This window comes from Magnolia sinica, chromosome 2, assembly GCF_029962835.1.
Source record: "Magnolia sinica isolate HGM2019 chromosome 2, MsV1, whole genome shotgun sequence".
NCBI lineage: Eukaryota > Viridiplantae > Streptophyta > Magnoliopsida > Magnoliales > Magnoliaceae > Magnolia > Magnolia sinica.
The window spans coordinates 27,175,345-27,193,966 of NC_080574.1; positions in this window are offsets into that span (position 1 = coordinate 27,175,345).

Genomic DNA, 18,622 nt, shown 5'->3' on the forward strand with positions numbered 1-18,622 from the left:
GAGCGAGCCGATGCTGTTCACAGGGTGCTAAAGCAGATCGGGTAGTTAGGGAGCTAGACGGGGTCCATGCGGCCCATATAGAGCTCCATCATTAAATGATACATTTTTGTTCCAATATAATAAACTTTGTATTTGGAATTGTATAAGTCTTGTATGAGTGCTACATTTGGAATTTTGTAATGATCAGAATATTTTTATTCATTGCATAGTTTACTCTAGCTTCATTGCTGTTAACTCTGATTAATGGTAAGCGGTTCAAATTTACACTGAATTTTTGTTCACTCCCCAAGTATAGGGTTGTGATGTAGTAATAAACTCGGTGAGACCGAGGTCGAATCCTAAGGGACTAATACTTGTACGTTATCTGAAACTAAGTAAAACTAGAATTAGACTAAGATGTAATCTAAATCAAATAGAATTTGATGAATAATGGTGAGGGATAAATGTAAAACTTAAGAGAAATCAGAGATAGGAAACTAGAGATTCAGAGGATCCACTTGTAGAGATCAGGGAGATCTTATGCCTGCTTCAAAATTCATGAAAATTAAACTGAACTTCCTCTGATATAATTTAAAGAGATGAAAAGTATAATAATTAGAATGGATTCCATCACCAAACCATGCCCAGGAGACAAAGTCAACGAAAGAATTAAACTAATTACCAACAAATCAGATGATTATGAAGGTTAGGAAGGGTACCGCCATCCAACCATGCCCAAGAGATGATGGAGAACAACAGGGCTTCCTGACGTCATAATCAAATAAAGGAAAAAAGAATACTCAAAGCCATTGCAAACCCATTGTAACTTCAGTCACAACAGGCCATTAAAAACTAAAAATATTCCCTTAATAAAATTAAATCAAAAATTCCTTCAATCTAAACAAAAGGTACATGCATCAAGTTCTCCCATCACACTACAAGCTTCACCTCTTAGCCCTAGCTAAGAGGTTTAGCCCAACATGATTGGGTTGAATCTCTCAAAAATAATAAAAAAAAGAATTCAACAAATAAACATTCAACAAAGTCTCTCTCTGCTCCTTTGCTTCACATCCAGCCTTCTCTCTCTGCTCCACGTTCAGCTCTCTCCCCCCTCCGTAGTGTTGGACAATGCCTTCTTTATAAGTATTTTTGTCCAATCTCTTGCTAAACGGACCTACGCAAGCTCTGTTTTTGTGTTACGAAACCGCGGAAACCGACTTGCGCACGATCCAAATTTGGTTCGCTGACCGTCTAAACTTTTCAAATTTGACTTCTTAGGCAGAGTCAGGACCGTCTTTACAAGAGTTTGGACGGTCCGGATCATGGCCTCGATCAGGACCTTGATCGTCCAACAGCCCGCGGTGGCCCGTGCGGCATCCGCAATTGCCGTTCGCACGCCTCTGCGAATTTTACCACGCTGTGATGGTTAGTGGGCCCATGATAGATGCTGGAGAGAAAATACACTCCGTCAGTTGGATTCGCCTCGAAATTTCGGTTGGAGATGGACGGTTTTGGTTGTCCGTTGATGCGGCCCACGGAATCTTTTTTCTGTCGTTCGTCTTGCGTTTGAACGGTTAAAAATCGATCTTACTGCTCTTTCATAAATTCCTCTCCTAGGCCTGGATCAAATGGCCTGTTAATGCCTGATAGACGGTCCGGATCAGCCTTCTGGGCCGAGATGGTGGCCCATCTGCAATCATCCGCAACTCCCTGTTTGCCTTTTCGCAAGCGGGAGGAAAGATCGTTAAATCCTTGCGGGTCAGCGGTTGGTTTGACCACGTCTGCTGATTTAGTGCACAGCGGGCGCACGTATGCTGTGCACACACACCACTTAAGGTGGGTCCCACCTTGAGGTATATGAAATATTCGCTCCGACCATCTGTTATGCCATCTAATTTAAACGGTTGAGACCAGAATTGAAGCATGTTCAGATATCAGGTGGGTCCCAGATCGATGTTTTGTGGGATGATTTGACCGTTGGAACGTTTCCACAAGGATCCAATGGCTGAATTTCGATGTGTACGGTTAATTTATGGTCCTCAGTCTATGTATGAATTTTCGAGCCGAACGGATGATGGAAACCTTGTGATCTTGCATTCTGGCTGTCTTTCGGGCTACTTGAGCTTCAGTTTCTCGAATTTCTTGCATCTCTGGCGTGCACATCCGTCGCTCTTGGTCTCCTGGGGTCCGTCGCTTGCCTTGGTGACTTCAGACAGTTAAATCCATGCTCTTAGTACCTTTTCCCAGTCCAGGCTCGTAAATACGCCCTGCAACACAAACACAATTTAAATCGGGCTGTTTAAACAGTATCATGTTTGAAAATCTAGGCAATAATAGAGTCTGATATGCAATATTTGACCCTCAACAATTTTTGAGGTTAACACTCAGGTTTTTAAGAAACAGATCGTATACTCGGATCCTGAAAACACGGGACGTTACAGTACTTAAGCCTTGAATCCATGTTACCTTAGGCTCATACCTTAAAATTACATACACCAGGGTCACCCATAGTGTCCTCCCTCACCATAACAAGCGCCACTTAAGTAAATCCGGAATCCACCAAGTACATTGGACCCCTGATAAGGGGGTCCAACCCTATGTATGTGACTATATTCTCATTTAAAACATTATCCAAAAAATGATTCAAATCCAAATCTCAGATGGACCATAGTATAGGAAGCAATAGTAATTGACCGTTAAAACTTCTTGTGAGCCACAAAAGCTTTCAATTATGATAATATTTGTGTGGTCTCTTCGTATAAGTCTTTGTGATCTTATCAACGGGTTACCGGTGGACTCCATGAAGCTTTTAATGGTGGGGATTCAATCACGGATGTTTCATGTGATGTGATCCATTGAGATCCGGGCATGCTTCATTCTTGAGATCATGCCCAGTAACGAGACTCACCAAGTGGACGGACAGTTTGGATATAACTCATACCTAATGATGGGACCCACAGAACTTGGTGACGTCAACACACCAGCCACATCTGTGATGTGTGGTATACCAGTCACTCTGCTTCCGTGAGGAAACGCTTTGCCGATAACGGATTGGCTACTCCCCCTGACACCAGCCAATGGCTGGTGGTCGGTGCTCTGTGGGGCCCACCATGATGTATGTGTTTCATCCATGCCGTCCATCTATTTTTACAGATCATTTTAAGATATGATACCAAAAATGAGATATATCCCAATCTCAATTGGACCACATTACAGGAAACAGTGTTTAATAAGCGTTGACCATTAAAAACATTTTGAGGGCCATAAAAGTTTTGGATCAAGCTGATTTTTGTTTTTCCCTTCATCTGGGCCTGTATGACCTAATCAACAGATTGGATGTCAAATAAACAGTACAGTGGACCTTAGGAGGATATTAATGGTGGATATCCAATCACTATTGTTTTCATGTGGTGTGGTCCACCTGAGGTTTATATATCTCTCATTTTTTAGATCAATCACTAAAATGATCTTTAAAAATGGATGAACAGAATGGATGAAACACATACATCATGGTGGGGCCCACATAGCACCGACCATCAGCCCCTAGGCTGGTGTCAGGGGGAGTAGCCAATCCGTTTCCCGCTATGCCTGTGCCACCTGCCAAAGTTCTTGTAGTGGAAACGGCTTGGCCACTCCCCTGACACCAGCCAATGGCTGTGGTCGGTGCTCTGTGGACCCCACCATGATGTTTGTTTTTCATCCATGCCGTCCATCTATTTTTATAGATCATTTTATAGTATGAAACCAAAAACGACATATATCCCAATCTAAAGTGGACCACATTACAGAAACAGTGTTGAATGAATGTTGACCATTAAAAACTTTTTGAGGGCGTAAAAGTTTTGGATCAAGCTGATCTTTGTTTTTTCCCTTCATCTGAGTCTGTATGACTTAATCAACAGATTGGATGTCAAATAAAAAGTAAGCCTTAGGAAGATTTTAATGGTGGATATCCAATCACTATTGTTTTCCTGTAGTGTGATACAAATGAGACTTATAACCCACTCATTTTTGGGATAAAGCCCTAAAATGATCTGTAAAAATGGATGAACGGAATGGATGAAACACATAAATCATGGTGGGGCCATAGAGCGCCGACCCTCAGCCACGGGGCTGATGGCAGGGCGAGTAGCCAATCCGTTTCCTCGTAGTTCCGCCCATTAGTTTCTCAACCTAACGATAGGACAGGACTTAAAAAATTCAAGCAGATACAGAACTCATGTGGACCACATGACACAAAACAACGTGGATTTAACGCCTGTCATTGAAAAATGTGAGGGATAGAAGTTTTAAATCAGGACGATATTTGCGCCTAAAATCCAAAGCTATGCACGGTTCAAATGACATATAAGCATCATGGTAAGCTCAAGAAATTTTCAACGGCTGATATTTCTATTTTCTTTGTTTCTTGTCGTGTGGCCCACATGAGTTTTGGATGTGCTTGATTCTTTAAGTCATTTCCTATTGTGAGGTTGAAAAACCATGGACGGAGTGGATTTCTCACGGGTATCTCTGTGGGCCCACATAGCTTCTGAACATAGTATCTTCCAGTGAGGGCGTAGCCAACCGGCAGGGCGTGGATTAAGTGCGACCCGATCTAGCCAGGTGTGTGCGGGCCTGACGATGTATGTGTTGTACATCCACACGCTTTTAGGGCATGGTCCTGGAAATGAAGCAGATGTAAATCTCAGGTGGACCAGAGAGTAGGGAATGAACTTCCACCGTTGAAAACTTCCTAAAATGGGCACTCAATCACACTGTTTTCCTTTGGTGTGGTCCACATCAGATTTGTATCTGATTCATTTTTGGATGCATGCCTTAAAATGAACGGGTAAAATGGATAAACAGCTGGATATACAACGCATGCATTGAGGTAGGCTCCACAGTTATGGCCTCATCCACTAATGGCTCTTTTGGAAAGGTTGTTTACCAACCTAAATTAGTAAAAATTAAAAAGAAAAGAAAAGAAAAAAGAGAGTAACCTTTCAGCTTACATAAGTAAAATAAATAAATAATAAGTAAATAAATAATGTAAGGGTGCAAAACTTCGGGCCTCTTTGGGCACTCCCATGTCCTGCCGCCCTAGTTGTGTACCCAAACAGGCTTTGGATAGATCACTTTGTGACCCATCACTTGAATACTTCGTATCATGGCACCATCATGGGAGGTGGGCCCAATCATATTGCCCTGAGAATGCCAACCAGTAGTCAAGGACAGCAGATAATCTGGACTGCTCAACTTGGGTTTCTTCTCATGGATGGCCATGTTCTAAGAATCGAACATTTCAGGCAATCCTACGGAATTGATCATGGCCTTGAAAACAAGGCCAAAATAAAAGATATGTTTAATGGTCCATATTTAGCAGGGGAAGTGATAGAGAGTTGACATACACAAAATATTCGCACTATATAAAGTAGCCCATGGATTAAGCTCTCTCAACTTATCCACTAGCTATATCAATATATTTAGTTTATAAAGAACCAAATAAGTTAGCTAGGTCTCATAATGTATCTCAAATCTAACTTATTCTCTAAGGATATGGAGACTTCGATGAGTTCACAGAATTAATCAATTCCAATATCCTTTTCATATACACAAATAATAATGAACAATAAACAAAGTATATATGAAGAAAATATATTCATTCAACCAAAGGGGTATACATTCTAACAGGTACACCACCGCGATGACGGATAAGCCTGAGTTTTCAATGAAAAGGGTTTCCTTGATGTTGAGTTTGATAAATGATTCACATTTTCAAATATTGTGTTAGAGAGGGTTAACTATTCCCCTCCTTGCAAACTCCATTTCAAACATTGTGCAATGATGAATAAGCCTGATATTTCAGTGAAATAGGTTTTCGTGACACTGAATTTAACGAATGATTCACATTTTCTAATACCATGTAAGAGATGGTTAATCTCCTCCTGAGTAACTCCATTTTTTTAAAGAAGGTAGAGATAGAAGCATCCCATCAAATGCTAGTCTTTTAAAATTTTAAGGAAAAATGAAAAATAGGTTGCATTCAAACACACCCTTAGATTTCTCCAAATGTCCATCCACAACATACTTATCTTTTTCTTCCCATTATTCTAATTATTACTATATAATATACATAGTCTCCTGTAAGAAAATGAGGGGCCACCTCAAGTGAGGCCAGGTACAATGTGCATGTGAAGTCCACTCCTGACCATCATGTGTGTTACCTCATACTAGGCCCAGGGCTCAAATTTTGAAACTAAGTTATGCCATCTATATTAATGGAAATGATCGGAAGGGGAATCCCACCATTGATTTTTTTTTATAAGGCCTACTTATGTGAAATCCGGTCCGCCTATTAGGTGTGTTACACCCAAGGCCCAAAATTTAGGTCATTTTGCAATTCACAGTGGGCTTCGGAGAAATCAATAAGCATTCACTCCCGATCATTTCCATTAATGTGACCCACCTGAATGATAGATTGGCCCAATTTTTTTTTAAACTTAGCTCTAAGGTAATGTGATGCATCTAATGGTTAAAGTAGATTTCACATGCATGTCACGTTGGGGCCGACCTGGTTTCGTCGGAGACAGTCTCATGCAGGAGACCACACACATAGCTACATCCACCAAAGCTTTTAACTGATAGGTGGGGTCCTCAATTTTTTATTTGAACCATCCATTCTTTAATACAAATAGAGACCAGCAAATTATGCAAAAATCATGCCAATAAGATGTTCTTAAGCATCCATTCAATAGCATAGAAAATAGATAGTTAAGATTGAGCAGATAAACAAAACATGTCCAACCATCCATCCTATACATCCATTTTTTATTGCTTATTATTCGAAAATAGCACTTTGGTTTGATGATTCTAATTGTATGATATATGGCTCATAAAAAACAAAAGCTATAACAAATTGCCAAATCCATAAGAATATAATTATCCGATCAAATTAATTCTTGCACAATGGCTTGCTACCAATGGTACTATTGAATGAACGGTCCCAATTGATAGTTGAAGGTGACACATGTCACTCAAAAGCTTTAGGCAACGTTCCATATATATATAAATGTCTTACGTGATTATAGGCCGTTTCATGAATCAAATGTTTCATTTTATTAAAGAAAAAGTCATTTATTTCTCAACAATGCCTTTGATTCCATTAGTTAGGAATATAGTTGATAAATAAAATGATAATTACATACAGTCTACAAAGCAAGCCCATCCCAACATGGTTGGCCTTAAAAGCCCTTAAAGATTTTCCTTTCCTGGACAGAAGCCTTGAATTCATTGCACTCTTTAGCAATTCCTCTCCTCACATGAAAGTGCCCATATTCATCAAAATGCCTGCGGGGCATTGGCGTGTGAATGACATGCACTTCTTGGGACGTGGATTTCCTGCATTGGGAAGCTAGGTGGGGCTCACTGTGATGTTTGTATGAAATCCACCCCGTTCATCTGTTTTCCGAGTTTACTTTAGGATATGTGACCAAAAATGAGATGGATTCAAAACTCAAGTGGGCCACATAAGAGGAAAAGGTGGGGAAAGAAATACATACTGTTGAAACCCTCCTAAGCTCCACCTTTATGTTTATATGCCACACTGGGATGAACTGAAAACATAAAAGACTTATATCTTGATACAAAACATTTGTAGCCATTTCAATAGTGGCCCATTCAATCCCCACTGTTTCCTCTGGTGTGGACTTGAGTTTTGGATCCGCCACATTTTTGGCTGCATGTCCTAAAATGAACTCCTAAAACAGATGGATTGGGTGGATTTCTAACAAATATCAGAGTGGGCCCCACCTAGCTTTCCACCGCAGGAACTTCTTGCCAAAGCGTCCCACTTCTTGTGATGTATGTGCATGCTATGCATTAGTTGTGATCATGGGCACATGGCTCACCATGTCTGGCTACCATTCCTTTGATTGCTACATGACACATCCACCTCCCGTGCCCCTTCTCACCATCATTACAAATGGATTCGATACATCAGTGTTGATAGTCAATGTTGTGTCAACCTCTGTGGGGCCCACCGTTTTATTGTATAACATCAGTTTTGTCCCAATGACTTTAGTCAAATCCACATCAGCCTGATCAGACACTTAGGTGGACCACACCAGATGGAAGGGCTAAAATCATTTGAAAGCCTTTAAATTTACTCAGTTCACCCTAGTTTTGGGTTGGTCTTATTTCTGGTGTATCCTATGGTGGGTCCATCCAAGGAGACCTAGGAGATCCTCCAAATGGATTCCCTGCAACCCAAGTTTGTCCCCTTCTTTCAGGTCCCTTTCTCATACATGTGCGACCGAAAAAAAAAAAAACAAGAAAAAAAAAAGGACAGACTACCTACGGTGCTGAACAAATACATGTGTCACCATAAGCATAATATGTAAAGAATAAAAAGTACATATAAATAAGAGGTGTGAGATTTATAAAAAAAAATAAAAAATAAAAAGTTAAGATATATGGGTATTGGTTCAAATACTTATCTATGGTATTTACCACTATAATTAGATATCTTAGGGCTTGGTTGAGAGCTTGTAAATAGAAGTAGATGAGAAATAAATTTGGAGGTAAATGAATTAGGAGTAGATAGCTTACACAGTTGTGTTTGAATAAAAGTAAATGAAATGCAATTAAAATCAAAATATTTTGTTTAGAAGAGAGTAAATGGGAGGAAGTGGAATGTATTTGAGTTTTTTAATATGTTCATATGAATACATATGATATCTTAAATTAGCTTGAATATCCCACCTTACAGTACATGTGTGATTTTAATAGAATGATTATAATAAGCTCATTGATATATATACTTTAGCCTAAATGAGAAACTTTTGAGCCTCGAGTAGGTCATAAATGAAATAATCATGGACAAGCAACTTGCCAGCATTTTTTAACCGTCCATTTAGATGGCTATCTTTTAGACTGTTTGGATCATTCTTTTAGTGTGATTTTAGTGATGTAACCGATATGTAGATTATTATGAAATATTAGTAGTGTGACATATGTATGGCAGATATGTGCATAACGACACCTTTATTTACACATGTGACTCTCCAATAGAGCTCAAAAAGGTATTTTAATTCATTTACTTCCATATCCTCTCTATGAGATAGGATTTCATTTACATGCATATTGACTTCAATTTCATTTCATTTATATGCATTTATTTTAATCCAAACACACTTAAATATCATTTACCTCTGTTTACTTTCAATTTCACCCATTTGCCTCAATTTACTCCCATCTAAATGGCCCATTGTACTCTAATTGCTCACTCTTCTAGCCTATTTGGGTCAAAGAAGGGCTCCTTTTACATAGGAATAATGTGAGGGATGACAGCTGACAGCTGCAACTTTGGTTTGGGTCAACCAAAAACTGACCCAACTTGAGTATGGGATGGGGTTGGGTGGGTTGCTAGGGTCCTTGCGTTGGGTTAGGATTGAAAAGCAACAACCAAATGTGAAATTGGGTTGGATTCGAGCTGAGGAAATTCAGGTCTTGTTAAGTCAAGTTAAAAATAATTGTATGGAGTGTGTGTACTGACATGGGGTGTACTAACAACCTAATCCAAAAAATTTTAAAAAAAAATTAAAAAAAAAAATTGTATGTATTTGGATCAGGTAGGGTTCGGCCAGGTCAGTTTAGGGTTGAGTATAGAGGAATCTTGGGTTGAAATTTAGTTGGGCACCTCAGATTGAAATCCGGGTCTAGTCAAGCTGCGAGCAGGTTATGGTGAAGTCAGGTCAGCTTGGGTTGACCCTCACCCAATCCAACCCTGCCAAGTTGCACCCCTTATTAGAGTTATACAAGCAGGACTTGGGTGCCAATGTTGTGGATGCCCACTTTTGGTGTGGATTTTTCAATTTTTCATTGTAGTTTTGATACAATGTAGGCCACAGATTGTAGCTACCATGTGGGACCTCTTGATCTAGACCATCCGTGTAGCCTGATGTTGAACCACTGGACATTTTTTAGCCGCACATTTCTCATGTAAGTGTGATCTACCTTTCATTTTTTAGGCTTTTGTTTGTAGTGTTCGCTACATGTTGAGTGGTCTGGATCTCTAACATGTGTGCCATCCAACATTCGTAATGGGCCCGCTAAGATAGTTGTGATGATGGTCCTTGCATTTGATCAAAAGCCTTTCTTGTGATGCAACGGAATTTGAAAAATGGAAGATGTGTGGTGAGTCATGAATATGTGAGCCCCAAGAGGAAATGGATAATTAGAAAAGAAAAGAAAAACAAATGCATGGGATTACAAAATCAACGTACAACGTTGACTGTTGTTTGTAGTAATTGAGGGCATGATGGGCCTGGGTTTAGGCCCCAAAACTTGGACTAAAGGTCTGGGCCTACAATGAATGGCCTGATGAAATCATCAAGTGGGCCACAATCATACAAAATGAATGGACGGCTTAAAGACGAGTATGGCATTTTTAGTCCAAATAGCGCTAGGGCTTACAGGAGTCGGGCCACCCCTAGTAGGAGTAAGATAAGCCTCTAGTCTAAGGCTCATATGATAGGCCCATCATGGAAGGGCCGAACATGTGTGTGAGATCTATTTAGCCAGCATATGTCAGAGATCCAGACCATCCGTACACAAAAAAAGATTGAAAATTCCAAATTCAATGTGGATGTTGGGCCGGAAATGGGCCTGTACCCTAGCCTAATTGGGCTGCGCCGCAATTAATGGCCGGACGCGTCTTATTCATGTTGACACATGTTCGGCCTCCAAAATGGGCCCTCACTGAATCACGATCGAGTATTTAAGTTAGTTATATAGATATGTTCTGCATGTCTCGACGTTACCGTTGTTTATGCTCGGCATGCAGCCCAGAGTAAGGAGCAAGATACCTTGGCACCAATCACCATTTGGTGATACCTTGGCTAGAAAATTTGCTGTTGTGGGACTCTAATACTGAGAGAGAGTTACATTTGGAAACCATGGAAATTATGAAATTGGATGTAAAGATTAGGAAGCCATCCAATATATATATATATATATATATGGGAAAAGGTTTTATACGGCCGGGCTCATGGGAACTCCCCTTGAGGTGGAGCTGTGTGGGCCCAACCATAATGTATGTCGATCTACCCCATCAGTAAGATGCAACATTCCATAGTGGGCCTTGGGCATAAAAATCAAGTCAATCCGTGACTTTTGTGGGCCACACCACATACAAAAGTTGAGAGGAGTTACCCTCCATTAAAATATTCATTATCATTTTTTGGGCCCACCGAGATGTGGTTCACAAATCTATATCATCCATTATGTGTGTCCCACCTGGATGAGAGGTCAGACCAAGTTTCAGATACATCCAAATTTCAGAAGGGCCCTACCAAGTGCTTTTATATGTTTTAGGCATATCTTCACATGATTTTAGATGGTATGGCCCAGCTGAGTTCCATATATGGTTGATTTTTGGGATCCCATAATTTAAAGGGGACCCATCAAATGCATGGTGTTGATTTTGACATACATCATGGTGGGGCCCACACAGCTCGAGGTATAGAATCTTTTCCAGAGAGAGAGAGAGAGAGAGGACATTGCATCTAACTAGTTGATTGATTGAAGTACCAAATTAATGCTATTTAATACCAAGACAAAGAAAAGTTATTCTAAGAGGAAACGTAGCCATCAGTGGTGGCCCCACTATAGTGTTAAAGTGAAATCCACCCCAACCATCACATGAATCATCCCATATAAAAACGTGGATTAAAAAATCAGCCACATCTATGGTTCAAGTAAACCACATGATTGAAAACAGTGTACAAGGAAGTCACTCTCCAAACTATTTTCATTAGTATGGCCTACTTGAATCAGCGTGTGCCCTTGATTTTTAGACATTAGGCATAGATTTTTAGTATGTCATCTTAATGGTTGGAGTGGATTTCACATGCTTGTCAAGTTAAGCACGGTAAAAATCAAGGGTGGACGTCTCTCCCAATGTTTCGATTGTTGTGGCTGAATTGAATCAAAGTTTAGCATGATTTTTTGGTTCTAGACCCATAATGGGATTATGCATCTAATGATTGGAGTGAATCTTACTTACACATCATGGTGTGCTGTAAAAATAGGAGGGTGGTTGTCCGGCACCAATCTATTACATAGATGAATACCACCAGAGATGAGTGATTTCAAGCCACAAAGGTTGGTCATTCAGATGGCCTTGCTATGAATGTAATTTGAAATCCACTTCCACCATCAAGTGGATCACCCAATGTTAGATTAAGGGACTTAAAACCAGTCCCAACATGATTTATACGTTTTATCCATGCCGTTCATATATATTTTCAAATCATTTTAGGGTATGATCCAAAAAATGAGGTACATCCAACATTCAAGTGGACCACACCACAAGAAAAAGTGGAAATTGAAGGCATACCTTCAAAAACTTCTTGGGTTTCATAGAAGTTTTAGGTCAAGTTGATATTTGTATTTTCCCTTCTTCATCCAGGTCTGTAGGACTTTATGAATAGGTTGGATGGAAAATAAATATCATAGTGGGCCTTAGGAAGATGCAACACCTAGCATCATTGTTCCCACTGGTTCTTTTGATGGGGTTCACTTGGGCTTTGGATCGGCCTCGTTTTTGGGGCATGCCTTCAAGTAATATCAGAAAATAGATGGATGGTGTGGATAAAACAAATACATCATGGTGAGGCACACATATCTTTGCCATCTATAGACGCCCATGCCGTGTTCCTTTGAATTAGACTATTTTCTGGGAACCGGTGCGGGAGGGACTCCAGCAGTGATATTTTACGGGGCCACACGTTGATGTGTATGTGAGATCAAATCCGACCATTAGATGTGTAATTCCATGATAGGCTAGTAGCCAAAAAAATCATGATGATATGTTATTAATTTGAGGCACACAAAGAAAAATAGTTGTGAGAGATGTCTACCCTCAATTTTTACAGGGCCCACTATAATATGTATATAAAATCCATTACACCCATTAGATGTGAAACCAAAAGATTGGCTTAAAGGATAAAAAAAATCAAGCTCACGTGTGATTCAAGTGGGTCACATTTAGGGAACAACGTAGAGGGTCAGATTTTCTGATAAAAAATTTCCAATAAGTGCGGCCCAACTGAAATAAAGATGGACAGATTTTTTGGCCCTGGGTCAAACAAAGGGTGACTCACCTGATGGTTGGGGTGGATTTCACTTTAACACCACCACAGTGAGGCCCACTAAAGCTGGGTACTCCTTTTGCAAAGTAACCACAGACAGCTTCTCTCCACACGAGCGCATTTATTAACAGTAGTTGATACCTAAATTAGGCGATGGATGTCAAGAGAAAATGGGATGAATTAGGAAGCTTCACACATGTGATGTATTTGTGGGTGCAATAAATGTATACGAAATCTAGTTCATTAATTAGGTAGGATTTCTTTTAAACATGTGAAGGACATAAATTATTATTTTTAATGATCAATGGTATGATATTTATTTACAAGAAAATGGGGCTATTAAAAATTCATTTTAGCCGTACATATTTATCTTGTATGTGCGACTTCAATAATGATGATCTTTATTAAATTTTATATATAAAATATAATTAGTAGGCCCTATTTAATGGACAATCCAAATCTTTGACATATAATTCCTATCATGCTTATGTAAAACTTGATATTAGGGATCCTCACATGTGGTATACTACTTGGGATGAAAAGTAATTTTTTGCTATTAAATACACAGCTAGTTGGACCAATTTGATTTGTCCAATTAGTTGTGTGTGATCAATTTATATATATATATTATTGCTTATAGTAGCGTAATGCCTAAAGCACTTTGGATTTTAATAGTACCTTATAGGAAAGGCCATTGCTTAAGTCAAAGACCACATGCAAAGCTATAGAATCCTAAGCACAATCACTCAATTTTATAAAGTAGAATATAATAATAGAATTACTCCCTTTGAATTCGACACTACTTATTTCTTATTTCTCACGAAAACCTATCTCGATTAGTTCACAAACCCATTCACTTCTATCCAACATCATACCGCAAAACCAATCTGGATTAGTTTACAAACTCATTCACTTCTATCCAACATCATATTGCAAAACCTATCTTGATTAGTTTACAAACCCATTCACTTCTATCCAACATCATACCGCAGCAAGTTTAGAGTCTTTAGTATAGTTTCTAATCTAATTCTGCTCTTATTTTGTACACCTTTATGGTAATTAGTTTAAATATGCACGACATTGTTGCTAGATTCTCAAATTGTTGAGTTATGCCTTAGTGGTTTCCTGGTCACATTCTACCGACCATATACCAAGATCATTTGACAAACATTTGATTTTTCTCATCACCATTTTAGATCTGCTCAAGTTTGGAGTATCGTTAAGACCACGACCGTTTCATCAACTTAAACCATCGTCGGTAATCTTTTTTGCTTACTTTTCTTTTGCCAATTATATTTTATCGATCTCTAAATTAATAAAATTAGCACCAACTCTCTTCTTCTTCTTTTTTTTAGTTTTTTTCTTTTTTCTTTTGATCTTTATAGTTTTGTTAAGAAACATGATGTAGTTATTATAGTCGTAAGAAAAATCCTTATTTTCAAGGCAAAAAATAAAAAAATCCATTAAAAGGGCTAACCCTCCCTCGTCACAAATCATATGATCACCTTACCGATCAATGGTTAAATAGACAATCAATCTTTATAGATTTAATTTTAATTGGCCTATTTTAATGCCTGAAGTCATGGATATTTAGTTTGATTCAAGTCTACTAAAATTTTGGTACATTCGACATTTAACATATTCACAAACATTTTAGTCGAAATCAAATCATTTGTTACACATGTGGCTACATGTTAAAATTGAATAACGATAATTGTGATAATATCACAAGATTTTAAAAAATACCAACACTTTTGAATTTTCCATAACATTTCCAACAATTTATCTCAAAAGTAACATAAGAATTATTTAAAATATTATTTACCCCATTATCTATCTATCTATCTACACACACACACACACACACACACACACACACATTGAATTTTAAAATTTTACTTTACAATAAATATTCTTAAATTTTAATTTAGCCACATTTCTCAAAAAAAAAAAAAAAAAAAAAAAAGAAGAAGCCCAAGAAAATGTCAAAATTTAAAAATCTCCAGAAAAAATCCCACCCGAGAAATTCCAAGGAACAAGATTTGTCCCTAGTTCTCACTTAGCTCCCACGCATCAAAAGTACCCGGTATTAGAAGATCCCACTCGTCCCATACATATGGCTTTTTTGTTGGTTGAATGTTAACTAATGCTATGCATTCTTTTCTAACCGTCAATTTTTAAGTACTCTGATAATGGGTGGGCCCACCTAGCCTATTGATCCCAACTTAGCTTTGGATTGGGTTCGAGCCTATTAGCTTGGCCTGCGGGCCTAGACCAATCAATTTTGCAGGTTGGGCTTGGGCTCAAGTAACTTTGGTTCAACCCGGTCCAGTCCAGCTTTGTCAGCACATATAGTGGTGTACATTGAGTCGAACCGAGTGGAGCTGGCCTCAGCTCAACTTGGCTCGGCCACTAGATGACCTCAGGTCGAACTTGGCTTGGCTCTGTCCTCGAGCTTGATTGGCCGGCTTGGCTCGATTTGGTCAGCAGATCGGGCCAGTTCGAGCCAAGACGAGCCAAGTTCGCCATTACAACATTTTCACAAACACCTAAATTGCACCTTCAAAATATCACTGTATTTGAGACAACAGCAATGGTTTTACAGGTATTATATCAAACACTTTTTAAACAATATAAAAATTAAGAAAAAAAAGGGTGTTGGTTTCATATACATACCTTCCTTGCCACCAGCCACACTTCTTTAAGTCATTTCATCAAACACTTGGTGAGCAACATCAATATCAAAGTAACTGAGTCACTGAATTGGTTTGATTCGAGTTCATTTCGAGCTAGGTTCGATCCGAGTCAAGTCGAGTTGGGGCCAACTTGAACTCAACTCGAACTCATTTTCGAGCTCAAAAAATCAGCTCAACTCGGCTTGAACTCATTTTCGAGCTCAACAAATCAGCTCAACTCGACTCGAGCTCATTTTCAAGCTCAAAAAATCAACTCGACTTGGCTCGAACTCAACTTCGAACCAAGTTGGATCAAGCTTTTTCGAGTAGAGTCGAGCGAGCGCTCGGTTCATGTACACCCCTAAGCACATATGTTTTATTTCTAGTTCCAATATTCGGTTCCGCCACACATTCATATTGCATGTGGACCCTTGGTTCATTATTCTTTATTCATTTCTTTTTGTATGTGTGGCCCTCTTAATCAATGGATAGATTATAAACATTTTCATGGAAAATAGAAATTTGTTCAATTTTTGGGGAGATTTTCAAATTTTAAGGTTTTCCTAAGAATATTATTGAGAAATTTTTTCTGAACATAAAAATCTAAAACTATTTATTCTAATTAATTTATTATTTTTAAATATAGAATTAAAGTTTTAAATAAAAATTCCACCTTAATATCTTGATAAAATCATGAGAAATTAAAAACCAAAGATTGTTTTAAAATCTTGCAATACTGGCTATATTTTGTAAAAATATTGTGAGATTTATGTTTGTAACGGTGATAGGAAGTCCGGGCCAAAGATGATATATTGCCTTCATCCCGTGGGCCCATGGTCCCGTAAATCAATAGTCTTGATAACGCAGTGGCAGGCCAGTTGTCCAATCTCAAGCCCCGGTCCCGGTGTGGCTAAACGTTAGTCCTTGAATGGCAGCATTTTATTAATATCCGTATCAATGCATGTATGTGTATTGCAGCTTGGTGTACTTATCCATCATGTGGAGCCCATCTTTCAGTGATTCAGGCCGTTTAACTGGTGAGGCCATCACCAATGGACGATGCTGCAAAGAGATGTAATCAGACAATCCTACCCATGCTGAGTGTACGTCTGGAACGCGGCCAACGGTCCACGTGTCATGGGAAAGCTCCCTGATTGGATGGATGGGATTGTTCCGTGGAGGAGATTTGTGTCCCCACCTTGTTTGAGTATTTTAATTTTACCAGTCCACTTATATGCGCTTATGTCAGTGTCAATTTGATTATGGGTCCTACATGGGAGGTCCCACATGATGAACGGCCACGATTTCTGTCCATCGTCAACTACACAATCCCTGCGATTAAACCTACCGTTTTCTTCCTTTGTCCCTGGTTTGAAAGATTAAAATTTTAGGTTAATGATGCATATTTAGGTCAGGACGCCCACTCTGAAGAGGTATTACTTGCTCAATACCTGACACGTGGCAGTCAGGGAGTTGGGCTCAAGCCGTCTATCTGAACCGTCCATAATTAGTATTCAATTGGAATCACATTCGGTGGACGATCCTAGCCGTTTGTTTATCTTGACGAACGGAACACATAGGCTAGGCCTGGTCCAGCCAGAAAATACAAGCGAGGCTGAAAGCCCTACCTTGGCCTGAGTCCAACACGGGCCCAGGGAATCAAGCCCAAGCTTGAGTTCAAAAAAAGTTCAAACTGTCATCAAAATGCTGCCTAATGTTTTAAATCTATTTGTAATAGAGTTTGTCCATGTTATAAGAGATCACTTAATCTCATCAAGCAAACGTTGATGCTATCGGCATATGCCTGATTCCATCGAGAAAATTTAAAAAATCTTAATTAATTGCTGAACAATTTTAAAAGTTGTTATTCAATGTCATCAACTGATTTTCAATGATTGTTAATGCATTGAAGGACCTATTACGTAGGCACACGATTTATTTTCTATTCATTTGGGTAACATATATAAATGATGCAATCGGAATTATAATAATAATTAAGGCTTTTTAAGTTGTACTTAAGGGTTTAAGGGCATAGCTAAGGATTCAAAAGAGATTCGGTAAGTTGTTTTATATTTGTAAGATCATCTATCTATTATAATATTGTTTTCGTAGTGTATTCTCGTTGAATTTATTTCTAGTATTATAATTAATTTACTTACTTTTGCTGTGTACCTCTCCAAGTTCCAATAGAAAGAAAACTAAAGGACCCTGCCCCTAAACTGGGCCCAAGGGCCCTAATTCGAAATCTTGTCCTGGTGTATTAGCCAGGTCAATGAATGAAATATCCCGGCCTGAGCCCGTTGGTTCAGTTCAATCCATCAGTTGGCTGCCATTGCCAATATGAATGGACGGTTTAAACGCGCAGTCGCCTATCATGGTACATGTGCACTAGTTATATCCCGGTCATGTTCAAATAATCATAACCTTCATAATAGACAAAGGATGTCCAAGAAAATTATTTGATTAGACCATTTAAAACCGTTGATAATTTAAATATTTTTCTTTATCATGCGGTCCTTGCCTTGCCATCCTGCATGGACAGAGCCAATGCTTTAGGAGACTAGGACCAACAGGGTCCAGCCTGGCCTGGTTCATCGCCACCCCTAATAGGTCTTGACCAGTCCAAACCCGTGGCCAGGCTACAATCGTTAGATCAAAACCGTTCAAATTGAGGGCCTACCATAGATGTGGCGTTGCCCTAATTTTCAATTCACATGTTAGTTGAAAATGGATTTTGAACACTTTTTATCTTGACCATCCATTGAAGGCCATCAGTAAGACACAAATGACCATCATGCATGGCAAATGATTCCTATGGGCCCACCTGAAATGATC